Source organism: Cetorhinus maximus, unplaced genomic scaffold (genome assembly GCF_964194155.1).
Source record: "Cetorhinus maximus unplaced genomic scaffold, sCetMax3.hap1.1 HAP1_SCAFFOLD_1345, whole genome shotgun sequence".
Lineage (NCBI taxonomy): Eukaryota > Metazoa > Chordata > Chondrichthyes > Lamniformes > Cetorhinidae > Cetorhinus > Cetorhinus maximus.
Window position 1 is genome coordinate 47,147 of NW_027597286.1, and position 26,200 is coordinate 73,346.

The window sequence follows — 26,200 nt, forward strand, 5'->3', positions numbered from 1 at the left end:
AAAAATATTCCTCAACACCCCTCTTAGCCTTCTACCTCTTACCTTAAATCTATGCCCCCTGGTTATTGACCCCACTACTAATGGAAAAAGTGCCTTCATATCCACCCTATCTATGCTCCTCATAATCTCATACACCTCTATCAGGTCCCCTCTCAACCTTCATTGCTCCTAGGAAAACAACCCCAGCCTATCCAATCTTTCCTCATGGCTCAGACACACCAACACAGGCAGCATCCTGGTAAATCTCCTCTGCGCCCTCTCCAGTGCAATCACATCCTTCCTATAATGTGGTGACCAGAACCGCACACAGTACTCCAGTTGTGGCCTAACCAGCGTTTTATACAGTTCCAGCATAACCTCCCTGCTCTTGTATTCTATGCTTCAGCTAATAAAGGCAAGTATCCCTCATGCCTTCTTAACCACTTGATCTACATGCCCTGCTACCTTCAGGGATCTATAGATATGCTCACCAAGGTCCCTCTGATATTCAGTGCTTTTCAGGGTCCTACCATTCATAGTGTATTCCCTTGCCTTGTTAGCCATCCCCAAGTGCATTACCTCACATTTTTCTAGGTTGAATTCCATTCGCCACTGCTCTGCCCACCTGACCAGTCCATTGATATCCTCCTGCAGTTTACGGCTATCCTCCTCGCTATTTACCACTCTACCAATTTTCCTCTTATCTGCAAACTTCTTGATCATACCCCCTACATTTAAATCTAAATCATTTATGTACACCACAAACAGCAAGGGCCCCAGTACCGAGCTCTGTGGAACCCCACTAGAAATAGACTTCCAGTCACAGAAACATCCCTCTACCATCACACTCTGCTTCCTGCCTCTCAGCCAATTTTGGATCCAACATGCCACTTTGCCATGGACCTCATGGGCTCTTACTTTCATGCCCAGTCTGCCATGAGGGACTTTATCAAAAGCCTTGCTAAAGTAAAATGCATTATCCTCATCAACACTCCTGGTTACCTCCTCAAAAAATTCGGACAAATTTTTCAAACACGACCTTCCCTTAACAAACCCATGCTGACTGTCCCCGATTAATCCTTGTCTCTCCAAGGCCAGATATATTCTGCCCCTCAGAATTCTTTCTAGTAACTTCCCCACCACTGAGGTTAGACTGACTGGCCTGTAATTTCCTGGTCTATCCCTTCCTCCCTTTCTTAATATTGGAACAATTTTAGCGGTCCTCCAGTCCTCTGGCATCACACCTGTGGCCAGAGAGGATTTGAAAATTATTGCCAGGGCCCCTGAAATCTCTTCCCTAGGCTCCCTCAACAGCCTGGGATATATCTCATCCGGGCCTGTGGATTTATCCATTTCTAAGGCCGCTAGACCTGCAAGTGCCCCCTCGCTCTCTATGTTAATTTCCTCTAATATTTCACAGTCCTCCACCCTGATATCTGTATCTGAGTCGTCCTTTTCCATTGTGAAGACCGACGTAAAGGATTCATTGAGGACTGCACCCATGTCTTCCGGGTCCACACACAGATTACCTCTGTTATCCCAAATTGGCCCTACTCTTTCCCTAGTTATTCTCTTACTCTATATATATTTAAATAACCCCTTTGAGTTTTCCTTTATTCTATCCACCAATGCTTTCTCATGCACTCTCTTAGCTTTCCTAATTTCCTTTCTAAGTTCCCTCTACACTTTTTACATTCCAGGAAGGACTCAGCTGTATTGAGCCCTCGGTATCTGCCATAAGCTTCTCTTGTTTTCTTCATCCTAACCTTTATGCCCCTTGACATCCAGGGTTCTTCAGGATTGGTTCCCCCCACCCGTTGCCTTTATGGGAACATAATTGCCCTGTGCTTTTGCTATTACCTCCTTGAAGAACCCCCACTGCTCTGACACAGTTTTATCTGCAAGTAGCTGCTCCCAGTCCACTTGTGCCAAATCGCATCTCATCTTAGTAAAATTAGCCTTTCCCCAGTTTAGAACTTTTATTCCTGGCCCAACCTTATTCTTTTCCATAACTATCCGAAATCTAACTGAGTTATGGTCACTATCTCCAAAATGTTCCCCTACTGATATGCCTTCCACCTGCCCGGGCTCAGTTCAGAATATTAGGTCCAGAACTGCCCCTTCCCTTGCTGGGCTTTCTACGCACTGTCTAAGAAAGTTCTCCTGGATGCAACTTCAGAATTTTACTCCCTCCCTACCTTGCACACTGAAACTATCCCAGTTAATATTTGGGTAGTTAAAATCCCCTACCATTACTGCCCTATTATTCTTACACTTCTCTGAAATTTGTCTACATATTTGATCCTCTATCTCTCCCTGACTGTTTGGGGGCCTATAGTACACAGGTCATATCTGACTAATTAGATTGAAGTTTTTGAGGAAGTAACAAGTAGGATTGATGAGGGTGGTGTAGTTGATGTGATACACATTGATTATAACAAGGCTTTCGACAAGGTTCCACATGGCAGACTGCTTAAAAAAATAACAGCCCATAGGATCCAGGGGAACGTAGCGAGCTGGATACAAAATTGGCTCAGTGGCAGGAAACAAAGGATGGATGTTTTTGTGACTGGAAGGCTGTTTCCAGTGGGGTTCTGCCGGGCTCAGTACTGGGCCCCCTGCTTTTTGTGGTCTATATTAATGATTTGGGCATAAAAGTAGAATGATCAAGAAGTTTGCAGACAGCAGAAAAATTGGTTGATAGCGAGGAGAGTTGCTGTGGACTGGAGGAAGATATCAATACACTGGTCAAGTGGGCAGAAAAGTGGCAAATGGAATTCAACCCAGAGAAGTGTGAGGTGATGCAATTGGGGAGGTCAAACAAGGCAAAGGATTACACAATAAATGGGAGGAAACTGAGAGGTGTAGAGGAAGTGAGGGGTCATAGAGTGAATGTCCACAGATCCCAGAAGGTAGCAGGACAGGTTGAGAAGGTGGTTAAGAAGGCAGATGGAATCCTTTCATTTCTTAGCTGAGGCATAGAATATAAGAACAGGGAGGTTATGCTGGAACTATATAAAACATTAGTTAGGCCACGACTTGAGTACTGTGTGCTGTTCTGGTCACCTTGTTACAGAAAGGATGTAATTGCATTCGAGAGGGAACAGAGGAGATTTACCAGGATGTAGCCTGGGCTGGAAAATTGCAAATATGAGGAAAGATTGGAGAGGCTGGGGTTGTTCTCCTTAGAACAGAGGAGGCTGAGGGGAGATTTGATTGAGATGTACAAAATTGTGAAGGGCCTGGATAGACTGGATGGGAAGGGCCTATTTACTTTAGCAGAGAGCACATTGACGAGGGGATATAGATTTTAAGAGATTGATAGAAAGATTAGAGGGGAGATGAGGAAAACCTTTTCTCACCTAGAGGATTGTGTGGGTCTGGAACTCACTGCCTGAAAGGGGAGTAGAGGCCGGAACCCTCAACTCATTGAAAAGGTGTCTGGATATGCACCTCAACTGCCGGAACCTGCAGGGCTACGGACCAAGTGCTGGAAAGTGGGATTTGGCTGGGGGGGTTCGTTCTTCAGCCGGGGCAGACACGATGGGCCGAGTGGCCTCTTTCTGTGCTGTAAACATTCTACGATTCTACGGTACATTCAGACGGTTGCTATGCAGCCATTCACACCTCATCTGGACACATCTTTTGTTTCTTTACTTTACCCATTACCACTGCCTCTGGCTTTTGTACCATGAAACCTTTTATCCTTTAATGTCTCCTGCCCTCCACCCTATCACACACCTTCCCTTTTGTTCATCGACATCATTCCCTCCCCAGACCAACTCCTATTGGTCCAAATAAAATCGGCCTTCCTGGTAATAAATCCATGAGTTCTGTCATTGGTGGAGATTGTGGAGATTGGGGCTGGTTAATTGGTTCAATGTTGCTGCTTCTGGTCTCACTGGTGTCAGGTGAGTGCGGCTTGTGTGTATAAAAGGTGCTGCTCGGTGGCTGAAGGGATGGTTGAGTTGTTTGGTATCATGGGGGATTTTGTAGTGAGGTCTTTGTTCCCAGGGCTGGTGTTAGTTGGAGCTGTTTGTGGCTCTGATCTTGGCAACTGTTTCTCGGCCAGAGGTTTCCATGGAGCAGAGTCAAAGCCACCCCTGTGCCTCAGACATTCTCTCCGCCTGGGCCTCCCTTTGGTTCCCATTTCCGTGTGTCTGAGGGTGGAAGTGTGTCTCCACTGCAGACTGTGATGGTGCAGTGTGGAGAGGACAAGCTGCTGCTCAGGGTCCAGCTGGATTTATTTGGAACCTGGCACCTGATCAAAGCTGCTGACCTGACCCTGGGGACAGCAGGTTGTTGGCCAACCAGGATCTACTCTCAGAACCACACTGTCCTCTTTGACTATGGACTCCATGAGTGTGGCAGCAGGTTGCAGGTAATGGGAATCCTCAGCTCTTGCTCTAAGCTTGGGCTGTAGGTTGTTCCCCACTCTTCATTCCAACACTGGGTGAGATGTCAATGATATTGAGGAGATAGCTGTCTCCTGCTTTATAAAACTACAAATTAGCTTTCTATCTTGTATTGTACTTTACTTTAACTGGTCCCTGAGTCTCTCCAACCTATGACATCAGCCCCATTGGTCTTGAACCTTCTCTTTGGATCCTCCAAGCTTTTCCTTTTGTTGTTTTGAGGATTTTCAGCTCTATTCCCCTCATTCAGATCAATCCAACTGGAGGTTTCAGTCCAGTTTAATCGAACCAGGTTTAGAATGAGATGTGATGAAAATTTGCTTTTTCATATAAATTTGGATAGCTTGAATTTCCAAGCAATGGTGGGATGTGACACCCAGCTTTCAGAAACTAAGCTGAAGTGTTAATTTTTTTCAAAAGGTTATTGATAAATTAGTACTAAAGTTTTATATTATGAAAAGTGAAGTTGCAACAAGATATGGGAACAATGGAATTTACCTGTAGAGAGGATGAGGCTGAGTCAGTATTGAAGACATCCTAAGATCTTTCATAAATGTGAGAAGCCTCCAGCCTCTGCATCAAGTTCCTGTCTAAAGGAACCAAGGATGTGTCAACTCGTATTGAATTCTCCTGTCCAGGTGGTGTTGCTTTGCCTGGGTCTGTACAAATCTGTTTTTTAACTGTTGCCTTAATGAAGGTGTCACTGGGAGCCAGATTAATCAGAATTTTGGGAGTTCTTATAGTAATTTGTAGACATAATGGATGTGCTTAATCTTTTCTTTAAATGTTTACATTTTTATCTAAACCTCCTGAATTTGTGGCAGTCTTTGCTGTTCCTGAATTCCGGGCACTGATCTCAAAATAAAATACTAATTGCAAAACAGTTGAGTGCCTAATCAAGTTTCCCTCGTGGATTTGATCCACCTGACTAGCATCATCTGCCACATCATAACATTCCCTTCATTCCCCAAAATAAATCCATCTGTCTCCAATGTACTCGGTGACTGAGCATTCACAGCTCTCTGGGATAGAATCCCAAACATTCACCACCTGCTGTATGAAGTAATTCCCTGTCACATTAATCTTAAGTGACCCCCTGACCTGAGATGCCTACCCCTAATAATCAACTCTCCTCCGGCTGGGGGGAAGCAGCCTCTTCACACTGATCCTGTCCATCCCCCTCAGAATTGTTTTCAGGGGATGGGATGACTTCATTGTTAGCCCCTGTGGAGAACATTCTCATTTCAGATCAGTTCTTCATTCCTTCACCTGATTCTTTCAGATGATTGGAGATTTCCTCATCTACACCACCCACCTGAACCACACCCCAGAGTATCATGGATCTGTCATTGTGAGAACAAATGGAGCTGTCGTTCCCATTGAGTGTCGTTATTTGAGGTGAGAATCTTTATTCGCTTTGTCAATAAGATCTACAGCTGCTGGTGGTCTCTGAAGATGTCCTAAAATGACTCCCCTGCCTTTCCAGGAAGGGCAATGTGAGCAGTGACCCCATCAAGCCCACCTGGATCCCATTCAGCTCCACCAAGTCTGGAGAAGGGCATCTGTCATTCTCTCTGCGCCTAATGAATGGTATGTGATGGGTGGATGGGGAGTGATTTCCTGTAGTCACTCACTGGGAGTTACAGCCACTGTCTCTAACCCTTGTCCTCTTGTACTTCAGGTGACTGGCTTACAGAGCGCACTTCGACTGTCTACTACCTGGGTGAGCTCATTCACATTGAGGCCTCTGTTTCAATGATCAACCACATGCCCCTGAAGCTCTACATTGACCGCTGTGTAGCTACACTGAGCCCAGACAAGGACTCCACCCGGAGATACAGCTTCATTGACCACAATGGGCAAGGATCTCTCTGCTTTCTCCAGCTGGTCCCATCTCAATGGCTTCACTTGATTCACTTCCTGTCCCTTTTTAATCTTTCTTCAGTTGCCTCCTGGACAGCAAAGCTGAGGACTCCTTTTCAACTTTTGTGTTGCCAAGAGACGAGCGGGAGCTGGACAAGCTCCGCTTTGACCTGGATGTGTTCCGTTTCCTTGGAGATGACCGTTCCTTGGTAAGAGGAAGCTGATCATTGGGGTCTCCATGTTGGGAGGGAGTCACTGAATCATGACTTGTGTTGAATGTGTCCCTCAGATTTTCATCACCTGTCACCTGAAAGTTGCTCCATTGGATCAGAGGGATTCCAGGAACAAAGCTTGTACTTTCCAGAAGGTGCAGAATGTGTCAGTTCCCCCTCTCTCTCCCTCAGGGATGTTGTGTGGGGATGTGATGCACAACCTGGTTGATGGGCTCTTTCTCTTGTTTAGCTGGACCCCATTGGAGGAATCGAGCATTGACATTTGTGCCTGTTGCCATGTGGTGCCACAAGGGAGTTGTGGTTAGGTCCCAGAGGAAGGAGAGATCTTGTACCTGAAGCTGGTGGGACATTGATCCTCTAGATGTTGGACGTCCCCCTTTCCCCTCTCTAACTGGAATGTTTGATGTTGCAGAGAGTGAAGCTGGATTGAAGTGGGAGGGTGAGGCCTCACTTGGACCCCTGCAGGAGATGAGAAGTGGTATCGCACACTCCTGCAGAAACAACAGGTCAGCTTTGACCTTGGCAAGGTAGTCCAAGGTCGCAACACATCGAGTAGTAGATTTAATGCTACGCACATTTCTGGATACAATCTTTACACCCATTTTAAAGCATTTAGTCTCTTACCAAACCTGTTGCCTCTGAGAGTCCCAGAACTTTGGTCTGCTCCTGCTTACCCATAGTGTTCACAAATTGCCTCACTTTGGATGGGCTGAGGAAACTGTCCTGAACCTCCCCATTGGAGATGTTCTGCTCAGGTGGCATCTGGGGATTCGTGTAGAGAACGGGATTTGAAATGTCCTCTGTTGGAGAAGCTTCTCCAATCCTCTCCCCCTCTTTGGCGTTGCTGCTCCCGGCTTCCCGGAGCTGGGGTGCGCTGAGCGCTTCACTGCTCCCAGATTGCTGGGGTTGGGGTGCACTGGCCTCTTCAGGTTGTGGGCAAAGTCGGGGTGCGCTGGTCTCCTCATTGTCGCCAATGTTCTGGAGCTCGGGTGTCTCGTCCTCCAACTCCCTAGAGCTTTTCCGCTTCTTCTGTAGGTGCCGCCCTTACCTTTCTTCGTCTGAAGAGCAGCTGTCCTTGTCATCCGTGTCGGATAGGAGACGCCTCTTGCCACTTGTCTGGGAAGTGGCTTGGTCCCTTCTTAGCCCCTTCTTCCTTTTGGCTCTCTTCACCAGCTGCCACTCCCCCTGCTGATTTTCCGCTGCTTCCTCCTCCATTGATTCGCTCTCCTGAGGAGTGGGAGGTTCAGGGGGTAGTGCTGTTGATTGGCTGTCTGCTGCCTCAATCTTATCCTCCACCTTGTCTCTCTCTGTGTCCTCCTTTGTCCCGTTGTTCTCACTGGGGGCCATGGTGTTTGGAGTGTTACAAGAGTCCTTGGTAGTAGTGACACGAAGCATTTCTTCTGCTTCCCCCTCATTGGCGTTGGCTGCCCGTGCATAAGTGAGGCAGCGTTTGGGGCAGGTCCTGTAGAGGTGACCTGCCTCGCCACACAGGTTACAGCACTTAGTCTGTTTTCAGTCCTTTGTCTGGTGCCCTTCCTGTTTGCAGTTCTTGCAGAGGGCGGCGCTGCAGTTGGCCGCCACATGACCAGACTTGCCGCATGAGTGACAAAGTTTGGGTTGTCCAGCGTAGACCAGGTAGCCACGGCTTCCCCCGATAGCAAATCTGGAAGGAGGGTGGAAGACGGCTCCCTTACCGTCGGTCTTGAGCGTGACCTTAACCTGGCGTTTGCTGGTCCAAATCCCGAAGGCGTCTCTAACCTCGGTGCAGCTCCCAACCTTGTCGACGTACCTGGCGAGGAAGGTGAACACGTCAGCGACAGGGACGTGGGGGTTGTAGAGATGCACCGTCACCACACGGTCCCGTTGCAACGGCAGAGCAAAGAGCGGCTCCACCATCAGGATCTTCATCTCCGGCTGGTCTCTCTTCTCCTCGAACACCTTCAGGAACTTGACGCAGGAAGCAACATTCCTGAAGGTCACGTCGAAATATCCAGCGCTGGGGAAGTCTTGCAGGGAGTAGCTCTCCTCCGCTTCCAATCCAAACGCCTTCAACAGGATCCGCTTGATGAGGAAGGCCCGATCCATGGGTGCTCCTCCTTCACTGTCCTTCACTGTCACCCGAACGGTGTTACGTACCCCCTGGTTTGGGGCTCCTTTGGTTTTAGCCGTCGCTTCACTACAACTGATCTTAGCCAAAAGGCCGAGAAGCGATAACCCAGAAACCCATGCACCCGTCCCGTCTTCCTCGGCCTCCGGCTTCACCGTCCGTTTTGCTGCGTGTGGCCGAACACGGGCTGAAGACCCGACAGCCAGCATTGAGCATCAGGACCTTTCTTGCTTGATGCTGCCTCCCTGAAGCAGCGCCTGCAACAGCTTCAAAACCCAACAGGGGGCATCGTCCAGTCCCGGGCTCCGCCCTGACAAGCAGCACAAGTGCACACCAGCAGCAGCCCTGCAGTTGTACCAATATCCAACAGGGGGCATTTTCCAGTCCAGGATTCCACCCTGACAAGCAGCACAAGTGCACACCAGCAGCAGCCCTGCAGTTGCACCAAAATCCAACAGGGGGCATCGTCCAGTCCCGGGCTCCACCCTGACAAGCAGCACAAGTGCAAACCAGCAGCAGCCCTGCAGTTGCACCAAAATCCAACGGGGGGCATCATTCAGATATAAAAACAAAGAACTGCGGATGCTGGAAATCCAAAACAAAAACAGAATTACCTGGAAAAACTCAGCAGGTCTGGCAGCATCGGTGGAGAAGAATAAAGTTGACGTTTCGAGTCCTCATAACCCTTCAACAGAACTGAGTAAAACTAGGAGAGGGGTGAAATATAAGCTGGTTTAAGGTGGGGGGGTGGGGGGAGAGAAGTCGGGCGGGGGGGGGTGTGGTTGTAGGGACAAGCAAGCAGTGATAGGATCAGATAACCAAAAGATGTCAGAGACAAAAGAACAAAGAGGTGTTGAAGGTGGTGGTATTATCTAAACGAATGTGCTAATTAAGAATGGATGGGAGGACACACAAGGTACAGCTCTAGTGGGGGTGGGGTGATATAAGACTAACAGGGCATAAAAGGTATAAATTTAAAAATAATGGAAATAGGTGGGAAAAGAAAAATCTATATAAATTATTGGAAAAAATAAAAGGGAGGGGGAAGAAACGGAAATGGGGGTGGGGATGGGGGAGGGAGTTCAAGATCTAAAGTTGTTGAATTCAATATTCAGTCCGGAAGGCTGTAAAGTGCCTAGTTGGAAGATGAGGTGCTGTTCCTCCAGTTTGAGTTGGGCTTCACTGGAACAATGCAGCAAGCCAAGGACAGACATGTGGGCAAGACAGCAGGGTGGAGTGTTAAAATGGCAAGCGACAGGGAGGTTTGGGTCATTCTTGCGGACAGACCGCAGGTGTTCTGCAAAGCGGTCGCCCAGTTTACGTTTGGTCTCTCCAATGTAGAGGAGACCGCATTGGGAGCAACGAATGCAGTAGACTAAGTCAGAGGAAATGCAAGTGAAATGCTGCTTCACTTGAAACGGGTGTTTGGGCCTTTGGACGGTGAGGAGAGAGGAAGTGAAGGGGCAGGTGTTGCATCTTTTGCGTGTGCATGGGGAGGTGCCATAGGTGGGGGTTGAGGAGTAGGGGTGATGGAGTGGACCAGGGTGTCCCGGAGGGAACGATCCCTACGGAATGCCGCCAAGGGGGGTGAAGGGAAGGTGTGTTTGGTGGTGGCAGAACTGTTTTTGAAGGTAGCAGCATCAGAACAGATGCGACGGACGCAAAAGAACTGAGAGAATGGGATGGAGTCCTTACAGGAAGCAGGGTGTGAGGAGCTGTAGTCAAGGTAGCTGTGGGAGTCGGTAGGCTTGTAATGGATATTGGTGGACAGTCTATCACCAGAAATTGAGACAGAGAGGTCAAGGAAGGGAAGGGAAGTGTCAGAGATGGACCATGTGAGAATGATGGAGGGGTGGAGATTGGAAGCAAAATTAATAAATTTTTCCAGTTCCCGACGAGAGCATGAAGCAGCACCGAAGTAATCATCGATGTACCGGAGAAAGAGTTGTGGGAGGGGGCCGGAGTAGGACTGGAACAAGGAATGTTCCACATACCCCATAAAGAGACAGGCATAGCGGGGGCCCGTGCGGGTACCCATGGCCACACCTTTTATTTGGAGGAATTGAGAGGAGTTAAAGGAGAAATTAAAGTTAAAGGGGGCATCACTCAGTCTGGCACCAATGAGCCTGTCCTGCCACTCAGCACAAGTTCAGTTCAACCAGATCAATGATGGAAAGCAGGACAATGCTCTGAATGACTTTTTCTTCTTTTCAGTTTCCCTTTCACCCTGTAGAGGGCAAAACTGCACCATTCCTGAAGACGCTGCAATACCAGGTCGATGTGTGGAATGGACGGAGAAAGATCCTGTTCCATCTCCCTGCTCCAAAAATAAATTTAATATTTGGTCCCCAGATAAAGGACGTATCGGATATTAAACTGATAAGAACAGATTTTTTTTTGAAAAATATACTTTATTCATAAAATATCTGGAGGAACATTCCAAAACATTTCAAAATCACCATCACAAAAGTACAATCAGATTCAACTTTTACACATTGATCACAAGGTGCATCGATACAATCAATGAATATTACAATCATTTCAATATGGTCAATGCAGACAATCAGACAAAAGTATTGGAGTTATCAACATACATCATGTTGCTCTCTGAGGTGCTTCAATATAATTAGTATTCACTGCAGACATTCATTTGGAGCTGTACAGCCCGAGGGGCTCTCAACATTTCCCAGTCCCTGGGTGCACTGTGGCAGAAAGGTCTTAGACAGCGACCCTTCCCCATTGCGCCTTTGCGGTGGCTGCCCCAAGCTTTAGTGCGTCCCTCAGCACGTAGTCCTGGACCTTGGAACGTGCCAGTCTGCAACACTCGGTCGGGGACAACTCTTTGCGCTGGAAGTCCAACAAGTTTCAGGCAGACCAAAGAGCGTCTATCACCGACGTCCAGACCTTCTTTGCAAAGGCACAACCACAAGGAAGTGAACAACGGTCTTGTCCCCACCACAGCCACCTCAAGGGGAACGTGCAGAGGGGGTGAGACTCCTGCCGTGTTGCGGAATCCCTCCCCAAATCTCATTTTGGAGAGCACATCCACCATGTTTGTCCAGACTCTCCCATGTACTGTCATCAAAGCCCTTTGTAATGGAGGACAGGAAGGACTGGGACTCCGTACTGTCTGTGGGCTTCACGTCATACAATCCGACATAAAAGGATTTGCTGATCCTCAAAATGTCGGACTGCGATGACTTTACTGAGCCGTCTTCTTCCTTCAGGCTGCTGATCACAGAGCTCTCTCTGTGTACCTTTTGGAAGAAGAAACGTGAGCACGTCTCATCCTGCTCCACGGAGCGGACTCTGGAATGGAAGATGATCTTGGAGGCCTCCGAGGCAAAGAGCGAGGCTTGCTGGCCCTTCACCTCTTGGAGTTCCTCCTTGACATCCACCCCCATCGACTGCAGCTGGAGCAGGTTTTTCTGGAGACAGGAAACGTTCCCCCAGCCTCTCCCTCTCTCTCTTGCCTTCTGAATACCTTTGAGGGTGAAAACCTCTTCATGTTACTAACAAAAACACATGAACATATGAATTAGCAACAGGAGTCGGCCTCTCAGCCCTTCAAGCCCACTTTGCCACTCAATAAGCTCCCGGCTGATCTGATCGTAACCTCATTTCCACATTACCCCCTACCCTCGATAACCTTTCACCCACTTACTTCCCAATAATTAAAAATATTCAACGATTCTGCTTCCATCGCCTGTTGAGGAAGAGAATTCCAAAGTCTCACGACCCTCTGAGAGAAAAGAATTTCCCCTCACCTCTGTCTTAAACAGTGGCCCCAAATACAAGATTCTCCCACAAGAGGAAACATCCTCTCCACATCCACCCTCTCAAGGCCCCTCAGCTTCTTGTATGTTTTAATCAGGTCGCCTCTTACTCTTCTGAACTACAGCAGATACAGGCCTAGCCTGTCCAATCCTTCCTCATAAGGCAATCCGCCCAATCCAGGTACTAGTTGGGTAAACCGTATCTGAATGGCTTCCAACGCATTGACATTCTTCCTCAAATAAGGAGACCAATAGTGTACACAGTGCTCCAGATGGGGTCACACCAATGCCCTGAATAACTGAAGCATCAGCTCTCTACTTTTCTATTCAACAGTGAGGCCCGAGTGCGCAGGCGCAACTGTTGCTGACGCCTTTCCAGTCAGCGGAAGGAGTTACAGTATTTTCAGTGGTAGCAATAGAATCAACATCAGTGCTGCCTCTATTAAATAGCTCAAGGAACGCTGCTTATGGAAAACAAAGAAAAGATTGCTTTCTATTATTCTGCCTGATTGCGTTGGTTGATCTTAGATTTTTCCTTTCTGATTGTGCAATTTAATTAACGGTAACTCGAAGCATAACCATACCAGTGCACTTTCAAACGCTATTTGGGCCCAATTTCCAGATGACAGTCGAACCGGAATTGTCCCGGCCTGTTTCTGTGCTGTAAACTTGTGTGCAGACGACTGAGATGATATTTACACCAGGGAATGGAAAGAAACATTAAAGAATTTCAAGACATCAGCAAAAAAAATGTCAATGTGAAAAGCTAAGACACTGATGTGAGGGGGGCAGTGAGACAACTGAAAACAAAGAGGACATGTCGCTAAAGTCTGAATTTAAAATAGAAAATTCTGGTCAAACAGGTTAGGGACAGTTGTAAAAAACAACACAGCTTCCCCCCCTCCCCCACCCACCCAGCCAAAAGCTGTTTACAGAATGTCTGTGAAAAGAGCTACGCAGAGATTTAAAGAGACACTCCATTCAGCTGACTAAAAGTATCTTCACTTACATCAGTATAGCTCCAAACTCACGATCCAGCTCCATTTACTGCTGTGCTTCACTTGCTGACTCTGTAGCCTCTCAAGCAGAAGGTTGTGGGTTCAAATCTCACTCCAGAGATTTGTGCACTTAATCCAAGCTGACAGTCCTGTTGGAGGAGATCGGAAATCAAGGCTTTAACAAGTAGCTGAAAAAGATCCCAGGTACGATTCAAGCTGGGGAATTCTCCCTGGTTTCCTGCTGAACATTTATTCTTCAACCAACATCAGTTAAAAGAGGTTATTTGTCATTATCCCGCTGTTGTATATGGGTCCTTGCTGGGTACAAAATAACTGCCACACTTACAACAGCAAAACACATTTCAACACTTCAAAAGTGCTTCATGGAGTAAAGTGTTTGGAATATTCAGTAATGAGCAGAAACAGAATATCTCTGTGATAATACACACAGAAAATGATGGAAATACACAGCAGGTTTTCAGCCTCTGTGTGGAGTAACAGAGTTAACGTTTCAGGTTGTGATGAAAGGTCATTCACCTGAAAAGTTCACTCAGTTTCTCTCTCCAAAGTGATCAAGGTAAGCATCAAGAGGTTTTTCATCCTCAAAGGCACCCAGAAAGCTAGAAAGGAACAGAGGGAAATGTCCCGACTCCAGAAAAACATGCAGAATCTGCTCTGGCTGCAGTCGATGGGGGTCGATGTCAAGGAGGAACTCCAAGAGGTGAAGAGCCAGCAAGCCTCGCTCTTTGCCTCGGAGGCCTCCAAGATCATCTTCTGTTCCAGGGACTAAGGCCCTTGAGTCCTTCGAGAAGAGTAAAACTCCTGGAAGCGACGGCTTGCTGGCGGAGTTGTATTCGGCTCTGTGGGACTTGATCGGCCCAGACCTGCTAGGAGTGTACGAGAGTATGCTCCTGGCCGGTAGTATGTCAGAATCCATGAGGAAAGGCATCATCACCCTCATCTACAAGCACAAGGGGGGAAGGGAGGAAAGGGAGGAAATTAGAAATTGGTGACCCATTTCACTGTTGAATGTGGACTATAAGCTTCTGTCCAAGGTCATCGTCAATCGGGTCAAATCCGCTCTGGAATTGGTGATCCACCCTGACCAGACCTGCACTGTGCCGGGCAGGAAGATCTTTGACAGCCTGGCGCTGCTCAGGGATACGATTGCCTATGTACAGGACAGGGGTGTGGATACCTGCCTCATCAGCTTGGATCAGGAGAAGGCCTTTGACAGAATATCGCACACCTACATGGTGGATGTGCTCTCCAAAATGGGGTTTGGGGACGAAATTCGCAACTGGATCCAACTGCTCTACACTAACATCAGTAGCGCAGTCTCAATCAATGGGTGGGAAACAGATAGCTTTCCGATGAAATCTGGAGTCAGGCAGGGCTGTCCTCTCTCGCCTGTCCTTTTCGTGTGTTGCATAGAACCCTTTGCCGAGTCCATCAGGAAGGATCCGGGCATAAGAGGAGTGACGATCCCAGGCAGTGGAGGCACTCAAGTCAAAGCCTCCCTGTACATGGACGACGTCGCCGTCTTCTGCTCGGATCCGCTGTCGGTGCGCAGACTGATCCACATCTGCGACCAGTTTGAACTAGCCTCGGGAGCCAAGGTAGATCGTGGGAAGAGCGAGGCCATGTTCTTTGGGAACTGGGCTGACCGATCCTTTGTCCCCTTCACCGTCAGGGCTGACGGCCTGAAGGTGCTGGGGATATGGTTCGGAGGGTCCGGGGCATGTGTTAGAAACTGGAAGGAATGAGTGGCAATGGTAATAAGAGCACTGGGCATGCACCCAAACCCATTCTTAGGAAGGATGAGTGCCCATGAGTAGCATGTTGGCATGGGTCAGTGTGGAGAACAGTTAGGGGCTGGCCATCCCCCATGGACCTCAGGGGTGTTACAGTCAGTGGCAGCTGCCAATGATGCCGAAGTTCGCCAAGGGGGTGAGCCCTGGCTGCATGGACTGAGTGCCTTGCGGGTCGAGTGCCACGAATCGGATGTGCCCTGCGAGATGGTCCTCAGCTGGGGTTGGACTGGCTGCAATGGCGCTGCAGGTAGAGAGTGGACTCACTGCTCCTCTATACTTTCAGGAGAAGACATCCCATAACAATATTGAGAGGTCACAGACTGGCGGGGAACCCCACACCTCCTCATCCTCACTCACTATAAGCAGAAGGCCTTGGAACTCGAGGGGCAGCAAGTACCTCGGTCAACCAGCCATGGTGAGGTTGGGGTATCAGACGAAGGTCAGAGTGCAGCGCACTGAGGTGAGAACTTCAGCTTGTGCAACCATTCTAGTGTAGCCTCTTCATTGATGTGCGCCTCGAACCTGGAGTCCCCATTGACAATCAAAAGACGAGGGCACCATGAAGCAGATCTCCGTTGTCTCACCAGGGTGCCTGGCATGTACAGTGAGAGTCTGATGACTTTCACTAACAACATGTTCATCTTCTCCCTTTTGGGTTCAGCAGCAGGCGCTCGCACTCAGGACCCTGAAGGGCCACCCCTGACCCCGGAAGATCACCATGTTCCCCACGCACCTGCCTCACACCCGCTCTGTCAAGCAGGCACCAGCGCAGATACCAGCATTAGATGGCCGTCCAGTATCTCAGTGCACATTGGTGAGGGCACTTCACACTCGTTTGAGGTGCAGGCGGAGGCAGAGAGTGCCCAGGGTGCTGGCAGTCGGAGGACTGCTGGAGACCAGGACGATGCTCAGTCGAAGGCTGATGATGAGCCTCTGGAGTCGTCCATTAGGAAGCAGATGCTGGACGTCCAGCGGGGTGTGCGGGAGGATCTAGCGGAGATCTATGAGGGTATGTGCGCCATGGTCTCCATTATGGAGGAGTCCATGCGGAGCATGACCACTGAGCGCACTGCCTCAGCCAAGGAGAGAGTGGTGACTGTCAGGGAGAGGCTGCCCCAGGGACAGGATCAGGGGTCCCTGGGGATACACTCGGACCTGCAAGCGCTCACACCGGCAATGACCTCAGGTGGTCAGTGTCCGTGTGTGAGATGGATGGGGTACCCAGTATACCAGCTAGGTGCCCGTCCATCAATGGTGAGCAGGGAGGTCCTGAGTGACCTCACGTTGGCGCACGAGCTGCCTGTTGTCTCTGCGGGCTCCTCTCAGGGCCCTACGGATGATGGCAGCAGCCCCTCTGCCCCTCTGCCAGTGACCGTGGCATCTGATGAGGCTGCGGCGACTGGGGAGATGGCAGCCATGGCACTGGCCGCTCCCTCCCAGGTGGGGACAGCACAGGCTCCACTGGCCAGAGGACGACCGCCAAGGTCACCCAGGCCAACAAGGCAGCAGAGTCAGCAGGCTGCCTCCAATGCCAGTGCCAGCGAGGGGGCAGCACCTAGACATAGCACCCACAAATGTAAATTTAAAGCACCTTAAGCACAAGATGGTCTTGTCACGGGTGATGTTTTGTTCCCCCATTTTGCTTTGAGTTTTTTAATGGTGTGACAAACAACACCGGTTAATGTTCAGTTCAGGAATCTGTCACCTGCAACATTAAATGACATTTGATTTTGTGTTATTGGCCTGAGTTTGCTTCATTTGTTCTGCAGGTGCAGCGTAGGCCAATATTTAATGATGCACCGAAATATCGCGAGAGTGCGCGTTGACGTTGGGACGCTCGGCTGATGTCAACATGTTTCATTTCAGGCTCGAGCGAATCGGACACGCGCCCGCCCACCAAGCCAAAAATTCTGCCCATTGAGTTCAGTCTTTAGCCTATTTTGGGCAGTGAAAGAAGTTGTTTTGGACAATGGAGCCCCAAATCCTGGAAAACCGTTCATACAAAAGCACCATTCACTTGCAAATACACCTCTCCACCACTCTCTCTCTCTCTCTCTCACTCCACTGCAGCTTTTACCTCACAACATTTTAAACCAGTTCTCTGCTGCCGCTGCTGATACCGCTCTTAAAAGTACAGCAAGCTCCCAGCTCAAAGCTCATAGACTTTACACAGCTGCTGACAAGCGTCTAAATTCACGATCACACAATGGTTACGGTGCGTAAGCAGGCCAATCGGCCCATCGTGTCTGTACTGGCTCTCTGAATGAGCATCTCAATACCCAGTGCCATTCTCCTGCCCTCACCCAATAACCCTACAGATTGTTTCTTTTCAACTAATTATCTAATTCCCTCTTGAATGCTTTGATTGAACCATACTCTCAGTCAGTGCATTCCGGACCCTAGCCACTCACGGTGTGAAATCGGTTTCTCTTATGTCACTTCTGCTTCTTTGACCCGTTGCTTTAAATCTGTATCCCCTCATTTTCGATCATTTCACAAGTGGGGACAATTTCTCCCTATCTACTCTCTCCAGACCTCTCATGACTTTCAATACCTCTATCAACTCTCTTCTCAGCCTTCTTTTCTCTCAGGAAAACAGTCTCAACGTCTCCAATCTTACTCCGTAACTGATCTTCCACATCCCTCTTCGGCACTCTCTCCAATGCCTTCACATCCTCCCTAAAATGTGGCGCCCAGAACTGTACGCAGTACTCCAGCTGTGGTCTAACTCGTGTCTTATACAAGCCCCTATTAATAAAGCCTAGGATACTGAATGCTGTGTTAACTGCTCTCTCAACTTGTCCTGCCACCTTTAATGACTTATGCAAATACACACCCAGGTCCATCTGTGTCGACGCCCCCTTTATTTTGTGCTGTCTCTCTATGTTCTTCCTACCAAAATGCATCAGCTCATATTTCTCCACACTGAACTTCATCTGCCACATATCCGCCCATTCGACCAACTAGTCTGTGTCCTTTTCAAGTTCTCCACTGCCCTCTTCACGGTTCACAGTTGCTTCCAAGTTTTGTATCGTCTGCAAATTTTGAAAAATTTTCCTCTACTCTAAGGTCTAAACCATTCATATATATCAGGAAAAGCAAGGGTCCAATACTGACCCCTGGGGAACTCCACTACAAACCCGCCTCCAGCCCTAAAATCATCCATTAACTATTACTCTCTGTTTCTTGTCACTCAGTCAATTTTCTATCCACATTGCTACTGTCTGTTTTATTCCATGAGATATAACTTTTCTCACAAGTCTGTGTGGCACTGTATCAAATGCCTTTTGGAAGTCCATGTACACCACATCAACAGCATCACCTTCACCAACCCTCTCTGTTACCTCTTCAGAAAATTTCAGCAAGTTAGGGAAACGCCATTTTCCCTTAAGAAATCCATGCTGGCTCTTCTTAATTAACCCGCATTTGTCCCTGAATTTTCCGTGCCCGCTGGTGGTGGGCATGATAGGTGGCGCGATCGGTTTCACGATGGTGGGAAGGCAGGTTGTGATTGTCCGCTCAGCCCGCCAACGACAGGCCGCGTTTCCCACCATCGGTCATCGGGAACCTCATTGTAATACACCAGCATATCATTATCAGGCCATCCCGCCAGGCTCTTGCACCCCCGCTGGATCATCCGTCCACGTCAGCGGGAAAGCACGCTGACGTGTTTCACAACAGCACAGAGGTGACGTGCACTTGGCGGCTGCACTTTGGGTAAACTGGAGGTGAGTGAACAGCTCACTGGGGTTGCCTGTTGCTTTCCAGGCTTCAGGGGCACAGGGGGGGTCGGGGGTATGTGCTGCCCTGCCTCGGAGGCGACTTTTGTGGGTGAGGGGGAGTGGGGGGCAAGTGCAGCCTTGCCGTTGAGGTGACTGGTGGCTGAGGGTCATCGTTTGCTGTGCCCTTTACTCTGGGTAGGAGACGGCAATGTCCATTTCGCCAAGAGTGGCTCGGTAGCACCACTACTGACCGAGCTGGCCGAGTCCTAAAGGACATAGCTGCTAGACTGGGTCTGTGGCAGGTGGTGAGGGAACCAACAAGAGGGGAAAGCATACTTGACCTCATCCTCACCAACCTACCTGCTGCAGAAGCATCTGTCCATGACAGTATCAGTAGGAGTGAGCACCACACGGTCCTTGTTGAGACAAAGTCCCATCTTCACATTGAGGATACCCTCTATTGTGTTGTGTAGCACTACCACTGTGCTAAATGGGATGGATTTCAAACAGACCTAGCAACTCAAGACTGCATCCATGAGGCTCTGTGGGCCATCAGCAGCAGTAGAATTGTACTCGAAACAATCTCTAACCTCATAAACCGGCAAGTTCCCTGCTCTGCCATTACCATCAAGCCAGGGGTTCAACCCAGGTTCATTGAAGAGTGCAGGGGGGCATGTCAGGAGCAGCTCCAGGCATACCTAAAAATGAGGTGTCAACCTGGTGAAGCTACATCACAGGACGACTTGCGAGCCAAACAGCATAAGCAGCAAATGACAGACAGAGTCAAGTGACTGACCTTGATATCAAGACAGCATTTGACCAAGTGTGGAGCGGAGCACATCAGTGTAAAAGATAAGGCTGAAGCACTTGCAATAATCTTCAGCCAGAAATGCCGAGTGGATGATCCATCTCGACCTCCTTCTGAGGTCCTCAGCATCACAGATGCCAGTTTTCAGCCAAAGCGATTCACTCCACTTGATATCAAGAAATGGCTGAAGACACTGGATACTGCAAAGGCTATGGGCCCTGACAATATTGCGGTAATGGTACTGAAACTTGTGCTCCGGAACATGCCGTGCCCCTAGCCAAGCTGTTCTAGTACAGCTACCACACTGGCATCTACCCGTCAATGTGGAAAATTGCCCAGGTATGTCTTGTACAGACAAATCAGGGCAAACGCAACCCAGCCAGTTACCGCCCCATCACTCTACTCTCGTTCATCAGTAAAGTCATGGAAGGGGGTCATCAGCTGCGCAATCAAGCGGCCATTGCTTAGCAATAACCTGCTCACTGACAGGTTTGGGTTTGGCCAGGGTCACTCAGCTCCTGGCCTCATTACAGCCTTGGTTCGAGCATGGACAAAAAAGCTGAACTCCTGAGGTGACGTGAGAGTGACTGACCTTGATATCAAGACAGCATTTGACCGAGTGTGGAATCAAGGAGCCCGATCAAATCTGGAGACGATGGGAAATGGGGGGAAGCTCTCCGCTGGTTGGAGTCATACCCAGCACTAGGGAAGATGGTTGTGGTTGTTGGAGGTCAATCATCTCAGTTCCAGGACAACAGTGCAGGAGTTCCTCAGGGTAGTATCCTCAGCTCAACCATCTTCAGCTGCTTCATCAATGACCTTCCGTCCATCAAAAGGTCAGAAGCGGGGACGTTCGCTGATGATTTCACAATGTTCAGGACCGTTCGTGTCTCCTCAGTTACTGAAGCAGCCCATGTCCAAATGCAGCAAGACCTGGACAATATCCAGGCTTGGGCTGACAAGTGGCTAGTAACATTTACGCCACATAAGTGCCAAGAAATTACCACCTCCAACAAGAGAGAATCTAACCATCACCCCTTGACATTCAATGGCATTGCCATCGCTGAATCACCCACTATCAATGTGCTGGGGGTTACCATTGACCAGAAAATGAACTGGACTACCATCTCAATACTGTGGCTGCAAGAGCAGGTCAGAGGCCAGAAATCCTGCGCCGAGTAACTCACCTTCTGACTCCCCAAAGTCTGTCCACTACCTACAAGGCATAAGTCAGGAGTGTGATGGAATACTCTTCAATTGCCTGGGTGAGTGCCGCTCCAACAACACTCCAGAAGTTTGACACCATCCAGGACAAAGCAGACCGCTTAATTGGCACCCCATCCACAAACATTCACTCCCAACACCACCAACGCACAGCGGCACCAGTGTGTACCTTCTGCTAGATGCACAGCAGGAACTCCCCAAAGTTTCTTAGGCAGCACCTTGCAAACCCACGACCACTACCATCTGAAGGACAAGGACAACGGACACATGGGAACACCCCCACCTACAGATTCCCCTCCAATCCACTCACCATCCTGGCTTGGAAATATGTCACCGTTCCTTCACTGTCGCTGGATCCAAATCCTGGAAGCGCTCCCTAACACAATGTGGGTGTATCCACAGCACATGGACTGCAGCGGTTCAAGAAGGCAGCTCAGCACCACCTTCTCAAGGGCAATTAGGGATGGGCAATAAATGCTGGTCTAGCCAGTGATACCCACGTCCTGTGTAAATGAATGAAAAAAGACTGGAAGAGCCTTTCTCACCACCGGCCAAGCCAAGTCTTGCTGGAAGCTGTGTAAAACCCCTCGGGCTGTATGTTTAACATGAAATGAATGCTGTAATGTAACCTGTAACTCTAAGTGTAGTGAGGCACCCTGTATGGAATGAAACTGATGTGTTAAATTTGAACTGTTCTGGAATGTAGCTTTACACATTTTATGAAACAAAATGTACTTTTTCACAAGCTTAGAGATCAACAGCAAATCAAGTACAGTGACTGTTGTTTACTGGGCTGAGGGGAGGAGTCAAGGTGTTGGGCTTCTCTCTGTCCCTGATATCTGATCGATTCAGCAGCCTGGAATGTTTATTCAAATTCAGTGTGAGGAAAAGACCAGACTAGGAGCAGTGAGCGAAGAGAGTAGCGGCATTTTAATTTTCGCATGGATGTTACTGATACAAGCCTTGATTGAAACAATCAAAGGTGAGCAGCCACTGCTGAGGACAGAAATACCGAGTGTTGATCTATCACGGAGCACTCACAAGAATTGACCAGCCCAGTGCATTGCCAGGAGGAACCTGAAAACTGTGCTAAGCACAAGAGACCAAGACAAATTCAATTGAAAAGAGGAAAGCTGAGATCTGGGAGAATTGAGCAGCAAAGACACTCAGGTAAGCATGCTAGTTTGAAGATCAAGTTCAAAATGTTGTGCAAGATGTATTTACAGCGCAGATAATTTTCACTTTCCTAGAACAAGCCTTTTCCTTTCTGCAAGTTGCTCAATCTGCACGGTTGTTCTTTTCTGCTGCCCCTTCCCACTCACCTTGCCTGTCGCACAGGGGCTTCATGAAATGATGGGGAGATGATTAAAAGTAAAGTGAGAGGAAATTGGTGCAACCTGGCAGATATTGTTCTGTGCTCACAAGTGATTTTGTTCCCAAGTTTGCCTTGCATTCAAATGCAGGTTGAGGTTGAAAAATTCCTAAAATGTTGTAGAAAATAACCTTGGAGAAGGACGGATAAACATTGTAAAAATGGAATCTCAAGTGATTGTGAAGGAAATAATGGTGTGACGGCAAAAGTTGATAATTTGTCTCATTGTATTGCACGGCCTCAATTGGGCTGAGCTGTGTCATGTTGCAGCTTCTGTAATTTTGAGATTGTTTTCCGAATGTCCGGCAGTAAAGCTTTTTTTAATAGTTTACTGTCGGCCCCACATGAAGCGTCTGGGTCCTGATTTGCACATGTAAGGGAGCCATCCACTCCAACAGGTCTTGTCTCGCTTTAGCTGTTGCCCCCATCCCCCACCAGGTTCCACCTCATGGCTAGGGGAGGGGTGCTGCTGAGGTGGGATTCTTTTGAAGAACTGAAACGTTTTTTGTGAAAAATATACTTTATTCATAAAATATCTGGAAGAACATTCCAAAATATTTCAAATTCACCATCACAAAAAGTACAGTCAGCTTCAACTTTTACACATGGATCACCAGGTGCATCAATACGATCAATGAATATTACAATCATTTCAATCTGGTCATTACAGACAATCAGACAATGGGGTTGGAGTTATCAACATCCATCAAGTTGCTCTCTGAGGTGCTTCAATACAATTATAATACAATTAGCATTCAATGCATTCAATGCATTGTGAGCTGGACAGCCCGAGGGGCTCTGATTTAAAGCAACTGGCAGAAGAAGCAAAAACGATTTGAGAGAAAGCTTTTTCACACAGAGTGGCTAGGGTCCAGAACGCACTGACTGAGAGTGTGGTTCAATCAAAGCATTCAAGAGGGAATTAGATAATTAGTTGAAAAGAAACAATCTGTAGGGTTACTGGGAGAAGGTAGGAGAATGACACTCGGTATTGAGATGCTCATTCAGAGAGCCAGTACAGACACGATGGGCCGATTGGCCTGCTTATGCACCGTAACAATTGTGTGATCGTGAATTTAGACGCTTGTCAGCAGCTGTGTAAAGTCTATGAGCTTTGAGCTGGGAGCTTGCTGTACTTTTAAGAGCGGTATCAGCAGCGGCAGCAGAGAACTGGTTTAAAATGTTGTGAGGTAAAAGCTGCAGTGGAGTGAGGGAGAGAGAGAGAGAGAGAGAGAGTGTGGTGGAGAGGTGTATTTGCAAGTGAATGGTGCTTTTGTTTGAACGGTTTTCCAGTATTTGGGGCTCCATTGTCCAAAACAACTTCTTTCACTGCCCAAATCAGGCTAAAGACTGAACTCAATGGGCAGAATTTTTCGCTTGGCGGGCGGGCGCGTGTCCCATTCACTCGAGCCTGAAATGACACATGTTGACATCAGCCGAAGGTCCCAACGTCAACGCGCACTCTCGCGATATTTCGGTGCATCATTAAACATTGGCCTACGCTGCACCTGCAGAACAAATGAAGCAAACTCAGGCCAATAACACAAAATCAAATGTCATTTAATGTTGCAGGTGACAGATCCCTGAACTGAACATTAATTACCGTTAATTAAATTGCACAATCAGAAAAGTAAAATCTAAAATAAACCAACGCACCAGGCAGAATAATAGAAAGCAATCTTTTCTTTGTTTTCCATAAGCAGCGTTCCTTGAGCTATTTAATAGAGGCAGCACTGATGTTGATTCTATTGCTACCACTGAAAATACTGTAACTCCTTCCGCTGACTGGAAAGGCGTCAGCAACAGTTGCGCCTGCGCACTCGGGCCTCACTGTTGAATAGAAAAGTAGAGAGCTGATGCTTCAGTTATTCAGGGCATTGGTGTGACCCCATCTGGAGCACTGTGTACACTATTGGTCTCCTTATTTGAGGAAGAATGTCAATGCGTTGGAAGCCATTCAGATACGGTTTACCCAGCTAGTACCTGGATTGGGCGGATTGCCTTATGAGGAAGGATTGGACAGGCTAGGCCTGTATCTGCTGTAGTTCAGAAGAGTAAGGGGCGACCTGATTAAAACATACAAGAAGCTGAGGGGCCTTGAGAGGGTGGATGTGGAGAGGATGTTTCCTCTTGTGGGAGAATCTTGTATTTGGGGCCACTGTTTAAGACAGAGGTGAGGGGAAATTCTTTTCTCTCAGAGAGTCGTGAAACTTTGGAATTCTCTTCCTCAACAGGCGATGGAAGCAGAATCGTTGCATATTTTTAATTATTGAGAAGTAAGTGGATGAAAGGTTATCGAGGGTAGGGGGTAATGTGGAAATGAGGTTACGATCAGATCAGCCGGGAGCTTATTGAGTGGCGAAGTGGGCTTGAAAGGCTGAGAGGCCGACTCCTGTTGCTAATTCATATGTTCATGTGTTTTTGTTAGTAACATGAAGAGGTTTTCACCCTCAAAGGTATTCAGAAGGCAAGAGAGAGAGGGAGAGGCTGGGGGAACGTTTCCCGTCTCCAGAAAAACCTGAACAAAAACAAAAATACCTGGAAAAACACAGCAGGTCTGACAGCATCTGCGGAGAGGGACACAGTTAATGTTTCGAGTCCGAATGACCCGTCAACAGAACTTCTCTGTTGAAGGGTCATTCGGACTTGAAACGTTAACTGTGTCCCTCTCCGCAGATGCTGCCAGAACTGCTGAGTTTTTCCGGTCTTTTTGTTTTAGTTTTGGATATCCAGCGTCCGCAGTTTTTTGCTTTTATCCAGAAAAACCTGCTCCGGCTGCAGTCGATGGGGGTCGATATCAAGGAGGAACTCCAAGAGGTGAAGAGCCAGCAAGCCTCGCTCTTTGCCTCGGAGGCCTTTCTAGATGATCTTCCGGTCCAGAGTCCGCTCCGTGGAGCAGGATGAGACGTGCTCACGTTTCTTCTTCCAAAAGGTACACAGAGAGAGCTCTGTGATCAGCAGCCTGAAGGGAGAAGACAGCTCAGTAAAGTCATCGCAGTCCGACATTTTGAGGATCAGCAAATCCTTTTATGTCGGATTGTATGATGTGATGCCCACAGACAGTACGGAGTCCCAGTCCTTCCTGTCCACCATTACAAAGGGCTTTGATAACAGTACATGGGAGAGTCTGGACAAACATGGTGGATGTGCTCTCCAAAATGGGATTTGGGGAGGGAATCCGCAACACGCCTGGAGTCTCACCCCCTCTGCATGTTGCCCTCGAGGTGGCTGTGGTGGGGACAAGATCGTTGTTCACATCCTTGTGGATTGTGCCTTTGCAAAGAAGGTCTGGAGAGAGATTTTTTTTGCAAAAATATACTTTATTCATAAAATATCTTCAATCACATTCCAAACCATTTCAAAAACACCATTACAAGGGTACAATCCAGGTTAAACTTTTACAAAATGTATCACCAGGTGCATCAGTACAAACAATATTACAATCATTTACAGCCTTTCATTTTGAGCTGTACAGCCCGAGGGGCTCTAAACAGTTCCCAGTCTCTCGGTGCGCTGTAGCACAAAAGGTCTTAGACAGCGACCCTTCCCCATTGTGCCTTTGCGGCGGCTGCCCCAAGCTTTAGTGCGTCCCTCAGCACATAGTCCTGGACTTTGGAATGTGCCAGTCTGCAACACTCAGTCGGGGACAACTCTTTGCGCTGGAAGACCAACAAGTTTCGGGCAGACCAAAGCGCCTCTTTCACCGAGTTGATGATCCTCCAGCTGCAGTTGATGTTCCTCTCGGTGTGTGTCCCTGGGAACAGCCAGCAGAGCACAGAGTCCTGTGTCACAGAACTGATCGGGATGAACCTCGACAGAAACCACTGCATCTCTCTCCAGACCTTCTTTGCAAAGGCACAATCCATAAGGAGGTGAACAACGGTCTCGT

At 48.3% G+C, this 26,200-nt stretch overlaps 1 pseudogene; it reads right to left on the reverse strand.

Annotated features, from left to right (window-relative positions):
- Nucleotides 1-10,834: 10,834 nt before the first annotated feature.
- On the reverse strand, nucleotides 10,835-11,005 carry LOC144676083 (U2 spliceosomal RNA; annotated as a pseudogene).
- Nucleotides 11,006-26,200: the final 15,195 nt, after the last annotated feature.